This window comes from Mauremys reevesii, linkage group 11 (genome assembly GCF_016161935.1).
Source record: "Mauremys reevesii isolate NIE-2019 linkage group 11, ASM1616193v1, whole genome shotgun sequence".
NCBI lineage: Eukaryota > Metazoa > Chordata > Testudines > Geoemydidae > Mauremys > Mauremys reevesii.
The window spans coordinates 52,614,192-52,628,007 of record NC_052633.1 but is presented as its reverse complement, the minus strand read 5'-3'; the positions used below and the strand labels follow the sequence as shown (position 1 = coordinate 52,628,007).

General features: G+C 46.6%; 2 protein-coding genes across 14 annotated transcripts in view; one reads left to right on the top strand and one right to left on the bottom strand.

Moving 5' to 3' along the window:
- ORC4 (origin recognition complex subunit 4) overlaps positions 1-12,303 on the bottom strand; it is a 52,081-nt gene extending 39,778 nt beyond the window's left edge. For 2 of the 8 annotated variants that reach the window (XM_039493830.1, XM_039493837.1), the window contains exon 1: positions 11,927-12,074. The gene's annotated coding sequence lies outside the window, so the exon portion shown is untranslated. Of the gene's footprint in view, positions 1-5,583; positions 5,683-7,880; positions 8,065-8,086; positions 8,129-11,926; positions 12,076-12,162; positions 12,182-12,284 lie in introns of those variants that run through there. The other 6 variants (XM_039493832.1, XM_039493835.1, XM_039493834.1 and 3 more) reach the window with 6 other exon arrangements.
- MBD5 (methyl-CpG binding domain protein 5) overlaps positions 12,132-13,816 on the top strand; it is a 221,071-nt gene continuing 219,386 nt past the window's right edge. For 5 of the 6 annotated variants that reach the window (XM_039493824.1, XM_039493821.1, XM_039493823.1 and 2 more), the window contains exon 1: positions 12,132-12,809. The gene's annotated coding sequence lies outside the window, so the exon portion shown is untranslated. The remainder of the gene's footprint in view (positions 12,810-13,816) is intronic. The other variant, XM_039493829.1, reaches the window with a different exon arrangement.

Here is a 13,816-nt window from a genome sequence, read left to right as displayed (position 1 = left end):
AGACAGGCTACCTCCCTGAGAGGCAGCCACTACTTGACCTTGCACTGTCTACACCCGGGGTTAGATTGGTTTAAATTGAGTCACTCAGGGATGTGAATTTTTCCTAGTGTAGACCAGGCCTCATAAACAACGTTAGGGTAGAGCCAGGGCCATCCCTGTGGGGTGCAGGACCCGAGACAACCCCGCCTGTCGGCCCAGGCCCACTCCAACCCTTCCCCGAACTCCCGCCCTGCCTCCTTCTGCCCCTGCTCCGCCCCCATTCCACTCCTTCCCACAAGCCCCCGTCCTGCCTCCTTCCGACTTCCACCCTCTCCCCAAGTGATGCTGGGAGCTGGCAGGGCCAGGTCACTCGCTGCTGCCAGCACCAGGCCCCCTGCTAACCCTGCAGGCCACCCTGGACCCCTCAAACCCCTCATCCATCCTATGGATGGGACGGCTCTGGGTAATCATGCCCCACGCATTAACCCGTTTCCTGATCAATGGGACACTAATCAAAGAAAAGCAAGTAACTGCAACTCTCAATGTCAGCATGAGCAAAAGTAACTAAAACCAGAAAATGCCCTCAGAGAAAGCCTGAGTCTAAGGACAAGTGTAATGTCAACATTTAGATTGTACCAGCATACCATTCCAACTCAAAACATTAACATGTTTATAGTGAAAAAGATAAATTTCAACTGTCGACAATAATTCATCCAATCTACAAAAATCAAGCTTTATTCCTCTAAGTGCAGTAGTTTCTACGAGAGACATTGGATTCTAGAAAATTTTAGGTGTATGGCCATTTTAAAATGTTACAGCAAACTTCAAGTCATATTTTCTCTACAGAAACTGCTACAGCAAACTCAAGCAGTATGCAAGGTACAATCAACTTTTTAAAAAGTTACATTGTAATCCATGTTAAAATGTAATTCCTGATGCATCCTTGACTGTGGTGGAGCTAACACCCTACAATAATACTGCTGGGCCACATAAGACCCAAGTGTAGAACTACTAGTGCAAGGTGTTCCTCAGCTACAGACCCTCTCCAGAAGGAGCTGGTTTTAATATTCAAGCTCCCAGGCATAGCAAGATTGTCTTGAAGTTTGGTATGCCACAACATGCAATAAGGTAGATTTTGGGAGAAGAGAAACACCAGCCTCTCACTGAGATAAATGGGTCAGTTACCATCTTCATTTCTCTCCAGTGTTCCTCTAACCTACTAGGGCCCTGGAAGTAACCTAGTGGAAGAACATGGGCCAGAAAAGTGACACTTTTCAAAATGATTGTCTAAACAAGTGGCCATTCCACGGCCTAGGATAAAACCCAGGACTCTCAGAGGTGGCAAGGACACACTGAGGGGGGCTGCATTTAAGGGTTTGTTGTCTTCCTAAGACCTGTAATGCTGGAGTTACTTAAGAGTGAAAACTTGTGTGATTAAGAGATTCCTTTGCTAAGCCTGAGTTTCTTTACTTCACTGACATGTAGTCCCTAAAGGGTATAATCAAACAAAAACAAAACTTTCCACAGTCAGTGGATTTGGAGTGGGGTTTCATGTTTAAGTAACTAGGGGGTTGGAGGAAGGCTGAGGTATTGGTTTGGACTAAGCAGCCAGACTATAGGGTGCAACTGCCCAAGAAGAGTGCCAAACACTGGATCTGAACTTGTGAATGTTTGAGACCCAGAAGTGGAAGCAGTGGTTATCAGTCACTACCCAGACCCAAGGGACTCTGGATCTGACTGCTGAATCCCTAGTGTCCAACCACAACCAACTGGTGTCCAGTCAGAGAGTAGAACTGGCCAAGGACAATCTGAGCACCCCATTCTTTTTTCTTTCAGAAGCTCAGGAGAAGGGAAGAAAACAGCTCTTCAAGCAGATACTGCCCCTGGACCTTCTCTGGTGCCCTCCCTAAACCCCAATCTCTTTTCATATTGAGTTATAGTTGGTAGGTATCTGGTAGTCTGAACTCTGTTCTCTCGCTCCACTTTGGATAGATATTACTATTAATGCATATAGAAATTTATCCTCTTGATTTTCTCTTGATATACCTCAACAGCTCCTAAAAAACCCTTACATTTCCGAGTAGTGTCAATACATATTAAGGGAAAGTAAGGAACAGAGCATGTCAAATAACTAGATATATATATACTTAAACAATTTTTGAAGTTCCATGTACTTACTGAGCATTTGCAATACTTATGTTAAATACAAGCATTAGCTTTCGTTAACAGAGTAACAAGCCTTGTGGATGAGGAGTGGGGGGAAAATATGGTAGATGTGGCCTATCTTGAATTTAGTAAGGATTCTGATACCATCTTGCATGAGCTTCTCATAAACTAACTAACTAACCTCGATGGAGCTACTATAAGGTGGGTGCATAACTGGTTGAGAAACCTTTCCCAGAGAGTAGTGATCAGTGGTTCACAGTTAAGCTGGAAGGGCATATCAAGTGGGGTCCCCCAGGGATCATCGGTTCTGAGTCTGGTTCTGTTCAATATTTTCATCAATGATTTAGATAATGGCATCAAGAGTACACTTAAAGTTTGCAAATACCATCAACCTGGGAATGGCTGCAAGCACTCTGGAGGATAGAATTAAGATTCAAAATGATCTGTACAAACTGGAGAAATAGTCTGAAGTAAATAGGATGAAATTCAATAAGGACAAATGCAAAGTACTCCACTTAGGAAGGAATTATCAGTTGCACACATATAAAAAGGGAAAGGACTATCTAGGAAGGAGTACTGTGGAAAGGGATCTGGGGGTCATAGTGGATCACAAGCTAAATATGAATAGTGTAAAAAAAACATCAAACACACTTTGGGAGGGTGGGGACATAATAGTTTTCAAGTAAATAAAAGGTTGTTACTAGGAGGAGGGAGAAAAAATGATCTAACTGCTGAGGCTAGGACAAGAAGAAATGGGCTTAAATTGCAGCAAGGGCAGTTTAGGTTGGACATTAGGAAAAACTTCCTGTCAGTGTGATTAAGCACTGGAAGAAATGGACTAGGGAGGTTGTAGAATCTCCATCATTGTAGATTTTTAAGAGCAGGTTAGACAGACACCTGTTAGGGATGCTCTAGATCAGTGGTGGGCAAACTACAGCCCACGGGCCACATCCGGCCCGCGGGACTGTCCTGCCCGGCCCCCGAGCTCCTGACCCAGGAGGCTCACCCTTGGCCGCTCCCTTGCTATCCCCCATCCCCCGCAGCCTCAGCTCACTCGCTCCGCCGCTGGCGCAATGCTCTGGGCGGCGGGGCTGCGAGCTCCTGGGGCAGCGAGCTGCGGAGCCCGGCCTGACCCAGTCTCTGTGCTGCACGGTGGCGGCGGCTGCGTGGCTGTAGCACCGCCAGCCAGCGGTGCTCCAGGCAGTGTGGTAAGGGGGCAGGGGACAGGGGTGGTTGGATAGAGGGCAGAGGAGTTCGGGGTGGTGGTCAGAGGGCGGGGGTGTGGATAGGGCAGAGGTGGGCAAATTACGGACCGCGAGCCACATCTGGCCTGCGGGGCCATCCTGCCCAGCCCCTGAGCTCCCAGCTGGCCCCGACCCCTCCCCGGCTGTCCTTCCTCCCCCGCAGCCTCAGCTTGCTGTGCTGGCAGCGCAGCATCCTGGCTGGCTCCGGGGCTGGGCAGCACGGTGCAGGGGCAGATTTACAAGTGAACACAGGGTGCCCTGGCAAAGGCCCCCCAACAACAGGGGGACCCAGGGCCGGGCACTCGGGCAACTCAACACTGGCTGCACTGAAATCATGTGCAGGCGGGCGGTGCAGATGGCGGGAGCGCAGGCGGAGGACTCAGGGGGAGCACTGGGAGGCCACGCAGCCGGCCAGAGAGAAGCGGCCCTTTGAAGGGGAAACCGCCGCTTCTCTCTGGCTGTGCGGCTGCCCCTGCTCCTGTTGAGTCCTCCGCCCATGTTTGCGGGGCCACATTCCGAAAGGGGCTGGGGGGGGGAGATGAATAAGGGGTAGGGTCCTGGAAGGGGGCGGTCAGAGGGTGGATGGAGGGGGGGTCGGTTGGGGACAAGGAGCAGAGAGGTTGGATGGGTTTGGAGGTTCTTAGGGGGGCAGTCAGGGGGCAGGAAGTGGGAGGGGGTGGATAAGAGGTGGGGGCAGGCTGTTTGGGAGGGGGCACAGTCTTCCCTACCTGGCCCTCCATACTGTTTTGCAACCCCAATGTGGCCCTTGGGCCAAAAAGTTTGCCCACCCCTGCTCTAGATCATACTTAGTCCTGCCAGGAGTGCCGGGACTGGACTAGATGACCTCTCAAGGTCCCTTCCAATCCTACAATTCTATTATTTTAAGTAGCAGGAGATGACAAATAGCTCAGGTCCAGACAAGATGCTGACTGGCATGGTATATTAGTGGATCACTTGAACACTGCCAAAGCCCATGCTAAGAGTCACTTACATGCTACTCTTCTGCTGTGTTGCAGCCAAGTTAAATTCATAGTTGGTATGATTCTTTAGAAGATGGCATCCTACAGTAGTTTCTTTTTTTGTTTTGTTTTTGTTTGCTTGCTTGCCTGCCTGCTTGCCATGAGGTAGTGGAGGAAGCAGGATAGCATCCAAGAACAAGGCACTGAATGGCTTTATTTTCAAGGATAAAGTTTAGAATCTGGAGAACACCTGACAACCAGAGTTGTACAGAACTGTCAACTGTCCTTAACATTTACATTTTGAGAAATTTCAGTTGGCAGTGGTAAAAGCTACAGAAAGCAAGAAAAAGCTGAAGAAGCGCTTTCCGAAAAGTTACTAGAACACAAAACTAAGAGGGTTGCCCTTGTTAAAAAGGGGAAGTTTTCACAAAGCTATTTTGAGTGGCAAATAAGCGAAGGGACACTGTCAACACTCACTGCCCTTCTGTATTCACACTAACCACAGTCCCAATATATAAGTGCTTTGTCTGCCATCAAGCTCAGGTATAATTATTCTCTTATTTAGGAAGTTTTAACAGGTTTACAAATCCTTGCCATGTAAATATCAGACACAAAAAATCATTACAACAGTAAGCTTTTGTTTGGAGAAAAAGTAATATACATCAGATCTCCATTTAACAGTATGTTACCATATTACTGAGTGAGCATCTTTACACTACCTAGGACATGCTGTTTCTGGCAATTTTATTACATTAGATGACATGCCCAATTACCACATTTAACAAGCCAGCCATGTCTATCAAATGTTAATATTCAAAAAAGTTGGAAGAGTATGCTTTTTTTTTGGCACAGTGAGTGTACTTTGAATATTAAATAACCAAATATTTATTTTTCCCTCTCTTGATTTTGCTGGGTATGTAATCAGCGCATTGTTTTAAAATAAAAGATTCCACAGTCAGTAATGTCACCAAAGTCAGTCGAATTCTACATATGAAACTGCTTCAAATAACCCCTTCAGTAGCACAATATTTATTACACAATATTAAAAAGGAATTTTCAATTTTCTTCAGAAATATCTGCCATTGTTTTCAGAGGTGCCATTCAGTGACTAGGATGGTCAGCTCCGTACTCGATCTGGCCATTTTAATGGTACAGGATGGTGAGAGCCAGCAAACATTAGCTATGCCAAATACTAACAGAAATAGTTCTGGCCTTGTTCAAAGAAGTATACTTGCCAAACTCCTTGAAAAATGCAATAGTCCACCCAGTTCTTCAGAAGCTCTCTCGACTCTGATAACCTCTCCAGCTACTATTGTCTCTCTAACCTTCCATTCCTGGGCAAAATAATTAAGAAAGCACATGAATCAACTAATTGACCTCCTGAGATCCCTCCCAACCCTGATATTCTATTATTCTAATGTCCTGGATGCATTACGATCAGCCTTTGGACCAGGGCACAGCACTGAGGCAACTCTAGTGGCACTTTTGACCACTGACACAGGCAAAATCTTAATGCTCATACTGATGGACCTCTCTGCAGCATTTCATACAGCAGACCTTAAATGTAATATTAATAAGCCTTAACACTAAGAATAAATATAACAGAATTACAGTGGTTCCAATCATTACCTCTCACCACTCATCAGTCTTCTGGAAAGGAATTACTCCTCCTTTCCAAAAGCTCTCAAGTGCAGAGTTCCACAAGGATCCATACTATTTCCCCCCATTTCTCTTCCACACCTTTGACACCCCTGATGTCTCACTGTCTCTCCCAGTGACTCATGTCTACACTTAAGATGCTGTAGCAGCACACTTCACTGTAGACACTACTTACACTGATGGGAGAAGCCCACCTCCCCAAGATGCAGTAGCTAGGTCACCAGAAGAGACAGCTATACCAACATAAATTCCTAGTGTAGACCAGACCTTATCTGCCAACAATCTGCAGACAACGTTCAACTATTTCTCTCATTCAGCACTGATGCAACTACTGCCACTAACAGGATACTAGTATGCCTACAAGAGATGGGCTTTTGGATGGGTACCATGATGGCAGATGAAGTCATGTTGATAAATACAAAGTAATGCACATTGGAGGGAAAAAAATTGAACTAAATTAACTATTACTCAAGAAAGGGACCTGGGCATCACTGCAGACAGCTCAGTGAAGACAGCTCAATTTACACCTGTGGTAAAAAAGCTGACAAGATGTTAGGATGCATAAGCATTGAAAACATAATGCTATTATAGAAATCTCTGGATTAGATGAACTATGGATCCCATACAAAGTTACATAAGAATTGCTTATTGTAAGTCCTCCTTTGTGCTTTCAGCCCAAATCTTTTTCTATATCAGACGATAAAGGCAACAAAAGTCCTACGACTTGCCAATTACTCATTGAATGCACTTGTTGTTAATTTGCTCCCCAAATGGCTGTAGTGATTTTAAAGCCACAATTTTTTATATTTTAATCTAGTAACTTGTCATGAGGGCACAAACAACCCATAAAAAACTTGTAAATTTGTATATGTATTCTATGTTAGGTGATTCCACTAAACCAGGAATGTCCTCATTATAAATCAGTTTCATCCTACCATCAAAGTCAAATTTTCTATTATGTTTTACCTTTCAAGAAGAAACTTGTTCTCTAGTTACCTTTTAGTAAGGCAGAACACCTCTGTGGGCAACTGTCAATACAGGTCTAGACATACATGTTTTAGTGAAGAGTCTATTTCCAATGTACATGGGGGTCAGTTTTAAAGGCACAGTGATTTAAACTAATTATATGGAGAAAGGCATTTCCCATTCTTACTGACAATCTGTCAGTAAGTCACCTCTCTTACTGAGTAGAACAACAACCTGCACTTTCATAACAAAAAATTAGATATTCACCTAACTTGATCACCAGTTTGCTGTAAAAAGACTGAATTCTTCCTCCCTCCGTGCCCACATCCTCAGCTAAAAATAGATGCAGCAGCAGATCAATCATAGCAGGTACTCTGAAAAGCTAAGATGCACAGTGAACCCCAATAGTTTAGATAGATTTTTCTACTTTTTAGAAACAAAAAGAATGTAGCCTTCTGCAAGACTGGTGTATGCTCAGATTTTCTTTAGTTACAAAGCTTCTTTGTAACATATTAATGAAATTAAGATCTTACACTTGATTTAGCCCTCAGACTGCCTTCTTAATAAATTTGAACTATCAATTCAGACATACTTAAGTTAATAAATAAAACTCAATTAAAATTAAGTGCTGGAATATGGCACACTCACACTTAGTATGTAATCCAGTGAGTTCAATAGACCTACCAATTGAGAATAAAAGTAGCAGAATCAGGCCTTGTGTGCATAATTATATATATTCTCAGCGAGGTTAATACTTCATTTACAGTATACATATTATGAGCTTGATACATAAACTACTGGGTGAAATTCAATGTCCTGTGTTACACAAATCACAGCGATCCTAATGGTCCTTTCTGGCCTTTGATAATATTACATAAAAGCTACTAGTCAAAAAGTTTCAAATCACCTCCACTGTAGCTAAAGCTAGGTCCACACTAGGAGAGCTTGTGTACTGTATCAGGGCTCCACCTCCTGCCCCTCTTCCTGGGGCCTGTTTGCTGCCCCCAATAAGGCTCAGAGAGGCTTCAGGGCTGTGAAACACCCGTGTCTATTTATACAAGGTTCTCCCACCACCAGTGTCTGTCTATATAGAAATCTTGCAGGATTAGTCACCTCCTTTACAGGCAGAGGCAGTCTTTAGCTAGGAGGCCTCCAGTTCCCTCCCTGACTGACTTCACCCTGGCACCTCCCAGCTCCCTCCCAGCCTTTATAGCTCTTGGCTTGTCAGGCCAGCAGGTGTTGCCAAACCTGAGGCCAGCATCAGGCCTTTTCCATCAGCCCCAATCTGTTTCCCCTGATTGGAGCTGACTGGGCAGGAGCTAATTAGGTGCTTTTGCACCAGCACCCTGCTACAGTATCTACCGTGGATGCAGACAAAACAGCAAACCACACTGTGTACCAGTAAAAGCAGTTTTGCCAGTGCAGCTGAATCTACACTACAGCATAGCTGTACCGGCAGAAGTCTGTAGTGTAGACAAGGCATAAACTTCCCTTAATGGTACCTACAATCAATAGAGTGTGAATTCAGTTCATCTCCAGGATCAGAAACAGCTGCAACATGCTTTTCTCCTGAGGGCATTCTACACCAAAAAGTTAAAAATTCTGCAACTTTTATTTGTCAAATAAATGTGGAGGCTCTAGCATGGCACGGGGGAGCACAGGCCACTGGCTGCACATGGTAGATCACTGTGCAGCTGCCCCCAGGACATGGACTCAGTGGTGAGGCTGCACCCAATCCTGACACATTGCAAGGACTGGGCCTGCCACAGAAACATCCCAGGTCCCTGACCCTCCATGTGGGCAGCCATGCTCAGCAAGGCAGGATCCAAGCATGGAGGGGCTTAGTGTTGGGGGACCCAGGTGTGGGTTGAGAGGGTTCTCTGTGGGGCAATCTGAGTGTGGGCAGCTCAGTGGGGCATCTGGCTGCAGGGGGCATCTGGATGCACAAGGTCTTGTTGAGGGGTTCTGGGTGCAATGGTAATGGGACTCTGAAGGGGGATACACGTGAAGGTGGTTGGGGCTCTGGGCAGGCAAGTCTGGATTGGGGGACAGAGCTCAGGAGGGAGGTGTGGGGAGCTCGGGGGGGTAGAGATGCTCAGGGAGTGGGGCTCTGTGGTGTGGGGATCCATGTGCAGCTGGTTGGGGCTCGGTGGGGATCCAGGTGTGGATGGCTCATCAGGGTGGTCCAGGAGCAGAGGGAGTGGGGGTTCTGAGTGAGAATGGGGGCTGAGGCTCAGCAGGAGGATCTGGAAATGAGGGGGTTTGGATGCATGGGGGTGGGACAGATGGGGGAGCAGTTCCCTGTACAGAGGTCAGGGGGAGACGAATTTGCAGAGCTTCCTGCAGCCAGGGAAGAAGTCTGGGGGTGTGTCTGACCCAGCCTCAGATGCCATGCAAGGGAAAAGAAAATCCCATCCTCCCGAGCCCAGCCAGGACTAGCAGCTAAGCCTAGTACAAGGTAGGAGCCACCAGCGGGTCTTCCCCAGTCCTACCTCCTGCCCCACAGTGATTTATCTCTCTGCCAGCTGCCCTTGACACCCAAAACATACTGATGGGGACGATCACATGACTGCACTTTTGGCTTCCTTTTGCTTCCCTGCCAAAAAGTCATTTTTTCTGCAGGGAAGCAAAGAAATCTGTGGGGAACATAAATTCTGCACATTACTCCCCCAGGAGTAAGGCTCATATGCCTGACATTTTTCTGAAGCTACTATCATGCTTTACAGAATTTCAGCTTTCACAAAAAAAAGTCTAACTGTTATGGTTGCATTGAATGGCTCAAATTTTGACCCCAAAAACCAGCAAAGATGTCTGTGGGTAGTCTTCAGTGGACAGCTAACCCTAGGTTTTAGCCCTGCCATGCTTACCATCCACCCAGAAAACCATCTGACCAGGCTTCGGAGGTGCTTTAAGCCTGGGCTAGCTTACATGGCTGGATGCCAAGGTCAGTATCCTAGGTTTGGCTGAAACATGCCCACTTTGCAATGAGGAAGCAGGTAAAAATCAAAGTCACTCTGCTGACAGTCCTCCCATGCACATCCCGCAGTTCCTCACGAGGGTAAGAAAAGTTGTACAATCGACAGCGAAAGAATCCTAGAGCATCTCAGCACAAAGAAGCATGGGCTTTGATCCCAGATATACACTGACAAGTGCAGAAGCAATGAGGACATAATATTATAGGTAGTGATTTGCTATGGGGACGCTCACAAATGGACTAGACTAACCATCATGCCAATCACCCATGTTAACAGTGCAGTGAAGACCTATCTTATGTGACTCAAACAACAGTAGCTCCAAAATATGCGACCTGCCCTAACCTCTTCCTTTCATTAAGGTGTTACAATTTCATTTGTCATAAGAAAGGAAAGGGACTTTTACAGATCTGTAATGACTCATTTTAGTGCTGTAAGTGGTTGGCATTTGAGAGAGGACCCTCAATTACTTTAATCCCAAAGAACCAAATGCAACCAAAGAAAGTTTAATTGAGTCCATCAGCATACATCTACACTAGCGAGCTTACAGCAGTGACACTGCAAGATCGTTCCTGTAGCCGCTCTATGCTAGCAGGAGTGAGCTCTCCACTTGACATAATAAAACCACCTCCTTGCGTGGCAGTAATGTCCGAGGGAGAAGCTCTCCTGCCAACAGTTCTGTACAGTCCAGTGTTTCTGTTGGTATAAAACTTATGTCACTCAGGGGAAGGGGAGGTGGTTTTTTACACTCCTGAGCAACATAAGTTATACCGACAAAAGTGCTAGTGAGACAAAGCCTAAAACTAGCTTAGTAGTAGTGTAGGCATGGCTGAAAACCCACCAAAGGGGAGCCTAGCTTAAAGAGTCCAGAAGAGCTCTCATAGGATGCACAATCCACAGTGATTGTGGCTTCTTATTCTGGTGATCCACATGGGTCAAGTTTGGAAAAGTACCCCCACCTTTTTTACACCCAAATTCTGCCTTTGTTGATCACATTAACTCACACAAACATACACGATCCAATTTTTAAGGGCAGTTATTTATGTTCATGATAAGGAAGTTATAACCACCTTTGTAAATAAAATTAGCTAATTCAATTTTTCACAAATTTAGTTTGAGGTATTGTAATCCCTTCAATTGTAAAATTACAAGAGCTTTCATCTTCAGTGCCTAAGAAACAAAACTAGTTGCAATGTTAAAGAGCTTGGTGTGACACAGCTTTAGTTCCTCTACAAAACGTAGAAATACAGCAAAGTCCCAATCACTTAAGCAGCAACTACATTGCTCACAAGAAAAATAATAATAATAATAATAATAATAATAAAGAAGTGCCTTTGACCAGCACAAGTAAATGCCCAGGAGCAGAATTAAGCTACATTAAGTCCGAGTTAAAGTCTGATCTTTCTTCTAAAGAATTCCCCAACGCATCCCTTTGCAACACAGAAGGCGTCAGCATCTGTAAGCACGGAACAGGAGCGTTTCAAGGGAAAGCGCTCTGGAAGCGGACACACACCAGACACCAATGCGGCTCTGTTAGGAGGTCACTGGGGACGAACTGCGGCGACTCAGGTTTTTTCCAACCTGCCAGAGCAGGTAACCCGGAGTTGCTCCCAAGACCAAGCGCGGCCACCCGGATCAGCGCCGGGCTCGCTAGGCAGGAAGCGCTTGCGGTCTGGGCAGTGAAGACTCTCGCGGTGCCTTTCAGCGGTGCCGGCAGGAGTCCCACGACGCGCCTCCTTAGACCTCAACTCCGAGCCTCCATGAGCATCACCCCCGCCCCGCGCTGCCGCAGGGCCCCAGCGCCCCGGGGCAGGGCACCGGCAAGCGGCCTTCCCGCCGTAGGACACCTGGCCCCAACGAACGGGGAGCGGGACACAGCGCGGCTGGGGGGAGCCTGCCCGCCCCACGGGACCCCGCCACCCTCCGCCCGCCCCAGGTCAGGGCTCCCGCCCCCGTAGCCCCGCTCCCGCGGAACCCTTACCTAGGTCGGCTCCGCTCGCCGCTGGCTCCCTCCCGCCCGCCTCCGCCTGAGCGCGTGGTTCGGACTCCAACGGAGCAACCCTCCCCTTCGCCCGCTAGTGCCTCAGAAACCTTCCCGGCACCCCCCGCGCACATCGCTCCGGGTCACATGCCCCTGACGGCACCGCCCGCTCCTCCCTTCCCCCCGCCCACTCTTGACTCGCCTCAACTCTGCCCCTTTTACGCCCGCCCACTCACTTCCGCTCCACTTCCCTCCCCATCCCGCAACTTCCTTTCCCTCGACGGCATCTCCTTCCGGGTTCGTTTGCCGCGCGGTGCATTGTGGAGAGAAATCTCTTTCCCTCCCCCCTTCAACCCACCGAGCCCCCTTGGGGCGCATGCGCAGTAGCAGCCTCCCATCTTTCTCCCAGGCAGAGCCAGAGCCTCAGCAGCAGCAGCAGCTGATGATGAAGAGAGAGGGGGAGACTGGGGGACCTTTTATTTATATTGTTAAAGGGACAGAGCACTAATTCCATCTTGAATTGGTGTGTGGGGAGGGGGAGGGGGTTGGTGTGAGGAGCCTGAGTTTCTCCCCCTAGCCCAGCCCAGCTAGAGGATCCCAGGGAGACACAGGGAGAGAAGGAGAGTTTCTTCCCCCCCTTGGCCGTCAGAGGAGAGAGAAAGAGACCAAAAGCCTCTTAGCAACACAGTCCCTTCTCTCTCTTTGCTAATGCTGCTTGGCCCTGGCTGGAGACACCTCACCACACACACACACACACAGGAGCAGCAGCCAGTTCACCAGCTCCCCCACCCCCTGCTCTCCCCTCCTCCCCCTTTATTACCCTTTGTGTGTGTCTCTTTCTCCACTGCTCCAGGGAAGGGAATAAAAGTGGGGTGCAGCCAAGGTAAGTGTGTTTGTGTGTGGGGAAGCAATACTTCCTCCCAGCTCTGCCTCTCGCTCTAGGGCAGGCAGTTTTGGGGGCTGGGGGTTGGGAAGGTGTTTGTTTTCTGGATCCATCTTTTAGCTTTGATGATAGTTTGATTGTTTACTGGTTTGGCAAAGTGGCTTATTTTTCCTGCTCAAATGAAACACTTCAGTTTTGTGTCTTACTCTAACCTTCATGCCCCTCTTTGGGCAGAAGATATTATAGTGTTCATATCTGTCAGTTTTTACTCACTCTTTGAGGAAGTGGAAACCTTTCTCTGTGTCCTGCCTCAGTTTTATTTATTTTTCAGTTAATGAGGAAATGTCATGGAGTAGATGATGATCAAGCATTGCTAGTGGTACCCTCAAGTGTGTTCCAATATCCCTCTCTTTTTGGAGCTGCTTCTGATTTGGGGATTTGCTGTTTCTGGGAGCTGTATTTGTCTTTTGGTTTTCATGGGTAGTTGTCTTTTTAATAAATAGTTTTCCGGTGTAGAGAAGTAGGTGAAGTATTAACAGGTATTTGGGCCAAGGTTTGTTTTATTTATGATTTCTTTCAAAAGTGCTTGTATTTCCTATGTCAAAATAGGAAATTCAAATGACAAAAAGAATAATATGGAGCTGGAAACACTTTGGAATTTATCATCTTTGTTTTGTGTAGTTGCATGTTGCCATTGTTAACAATCTGAATAAATAAACTTAGTTACATAATCATTAAGGCCCTGATCCTACAAAGATTTATGTACTTACTTTACTTTAAGCATCTGAGTAGTCCCAATATGGAACTACTCTAATATATAAATATTAGCAAGATCAGGGCCTATGCAATAAATCATCTCAATACTTAGCTACAGTAAACAGTTAGCTCTTGTTAAAAATTATGTTAATTTTTTTTTCATGGTTTTCTGATAGGAAGGCCAAACCTGTCCAGCAGTATTTGTGCTGCACTAAATAGTTGTCTGGCCTAGGTACCACTTTCAGTTTTAA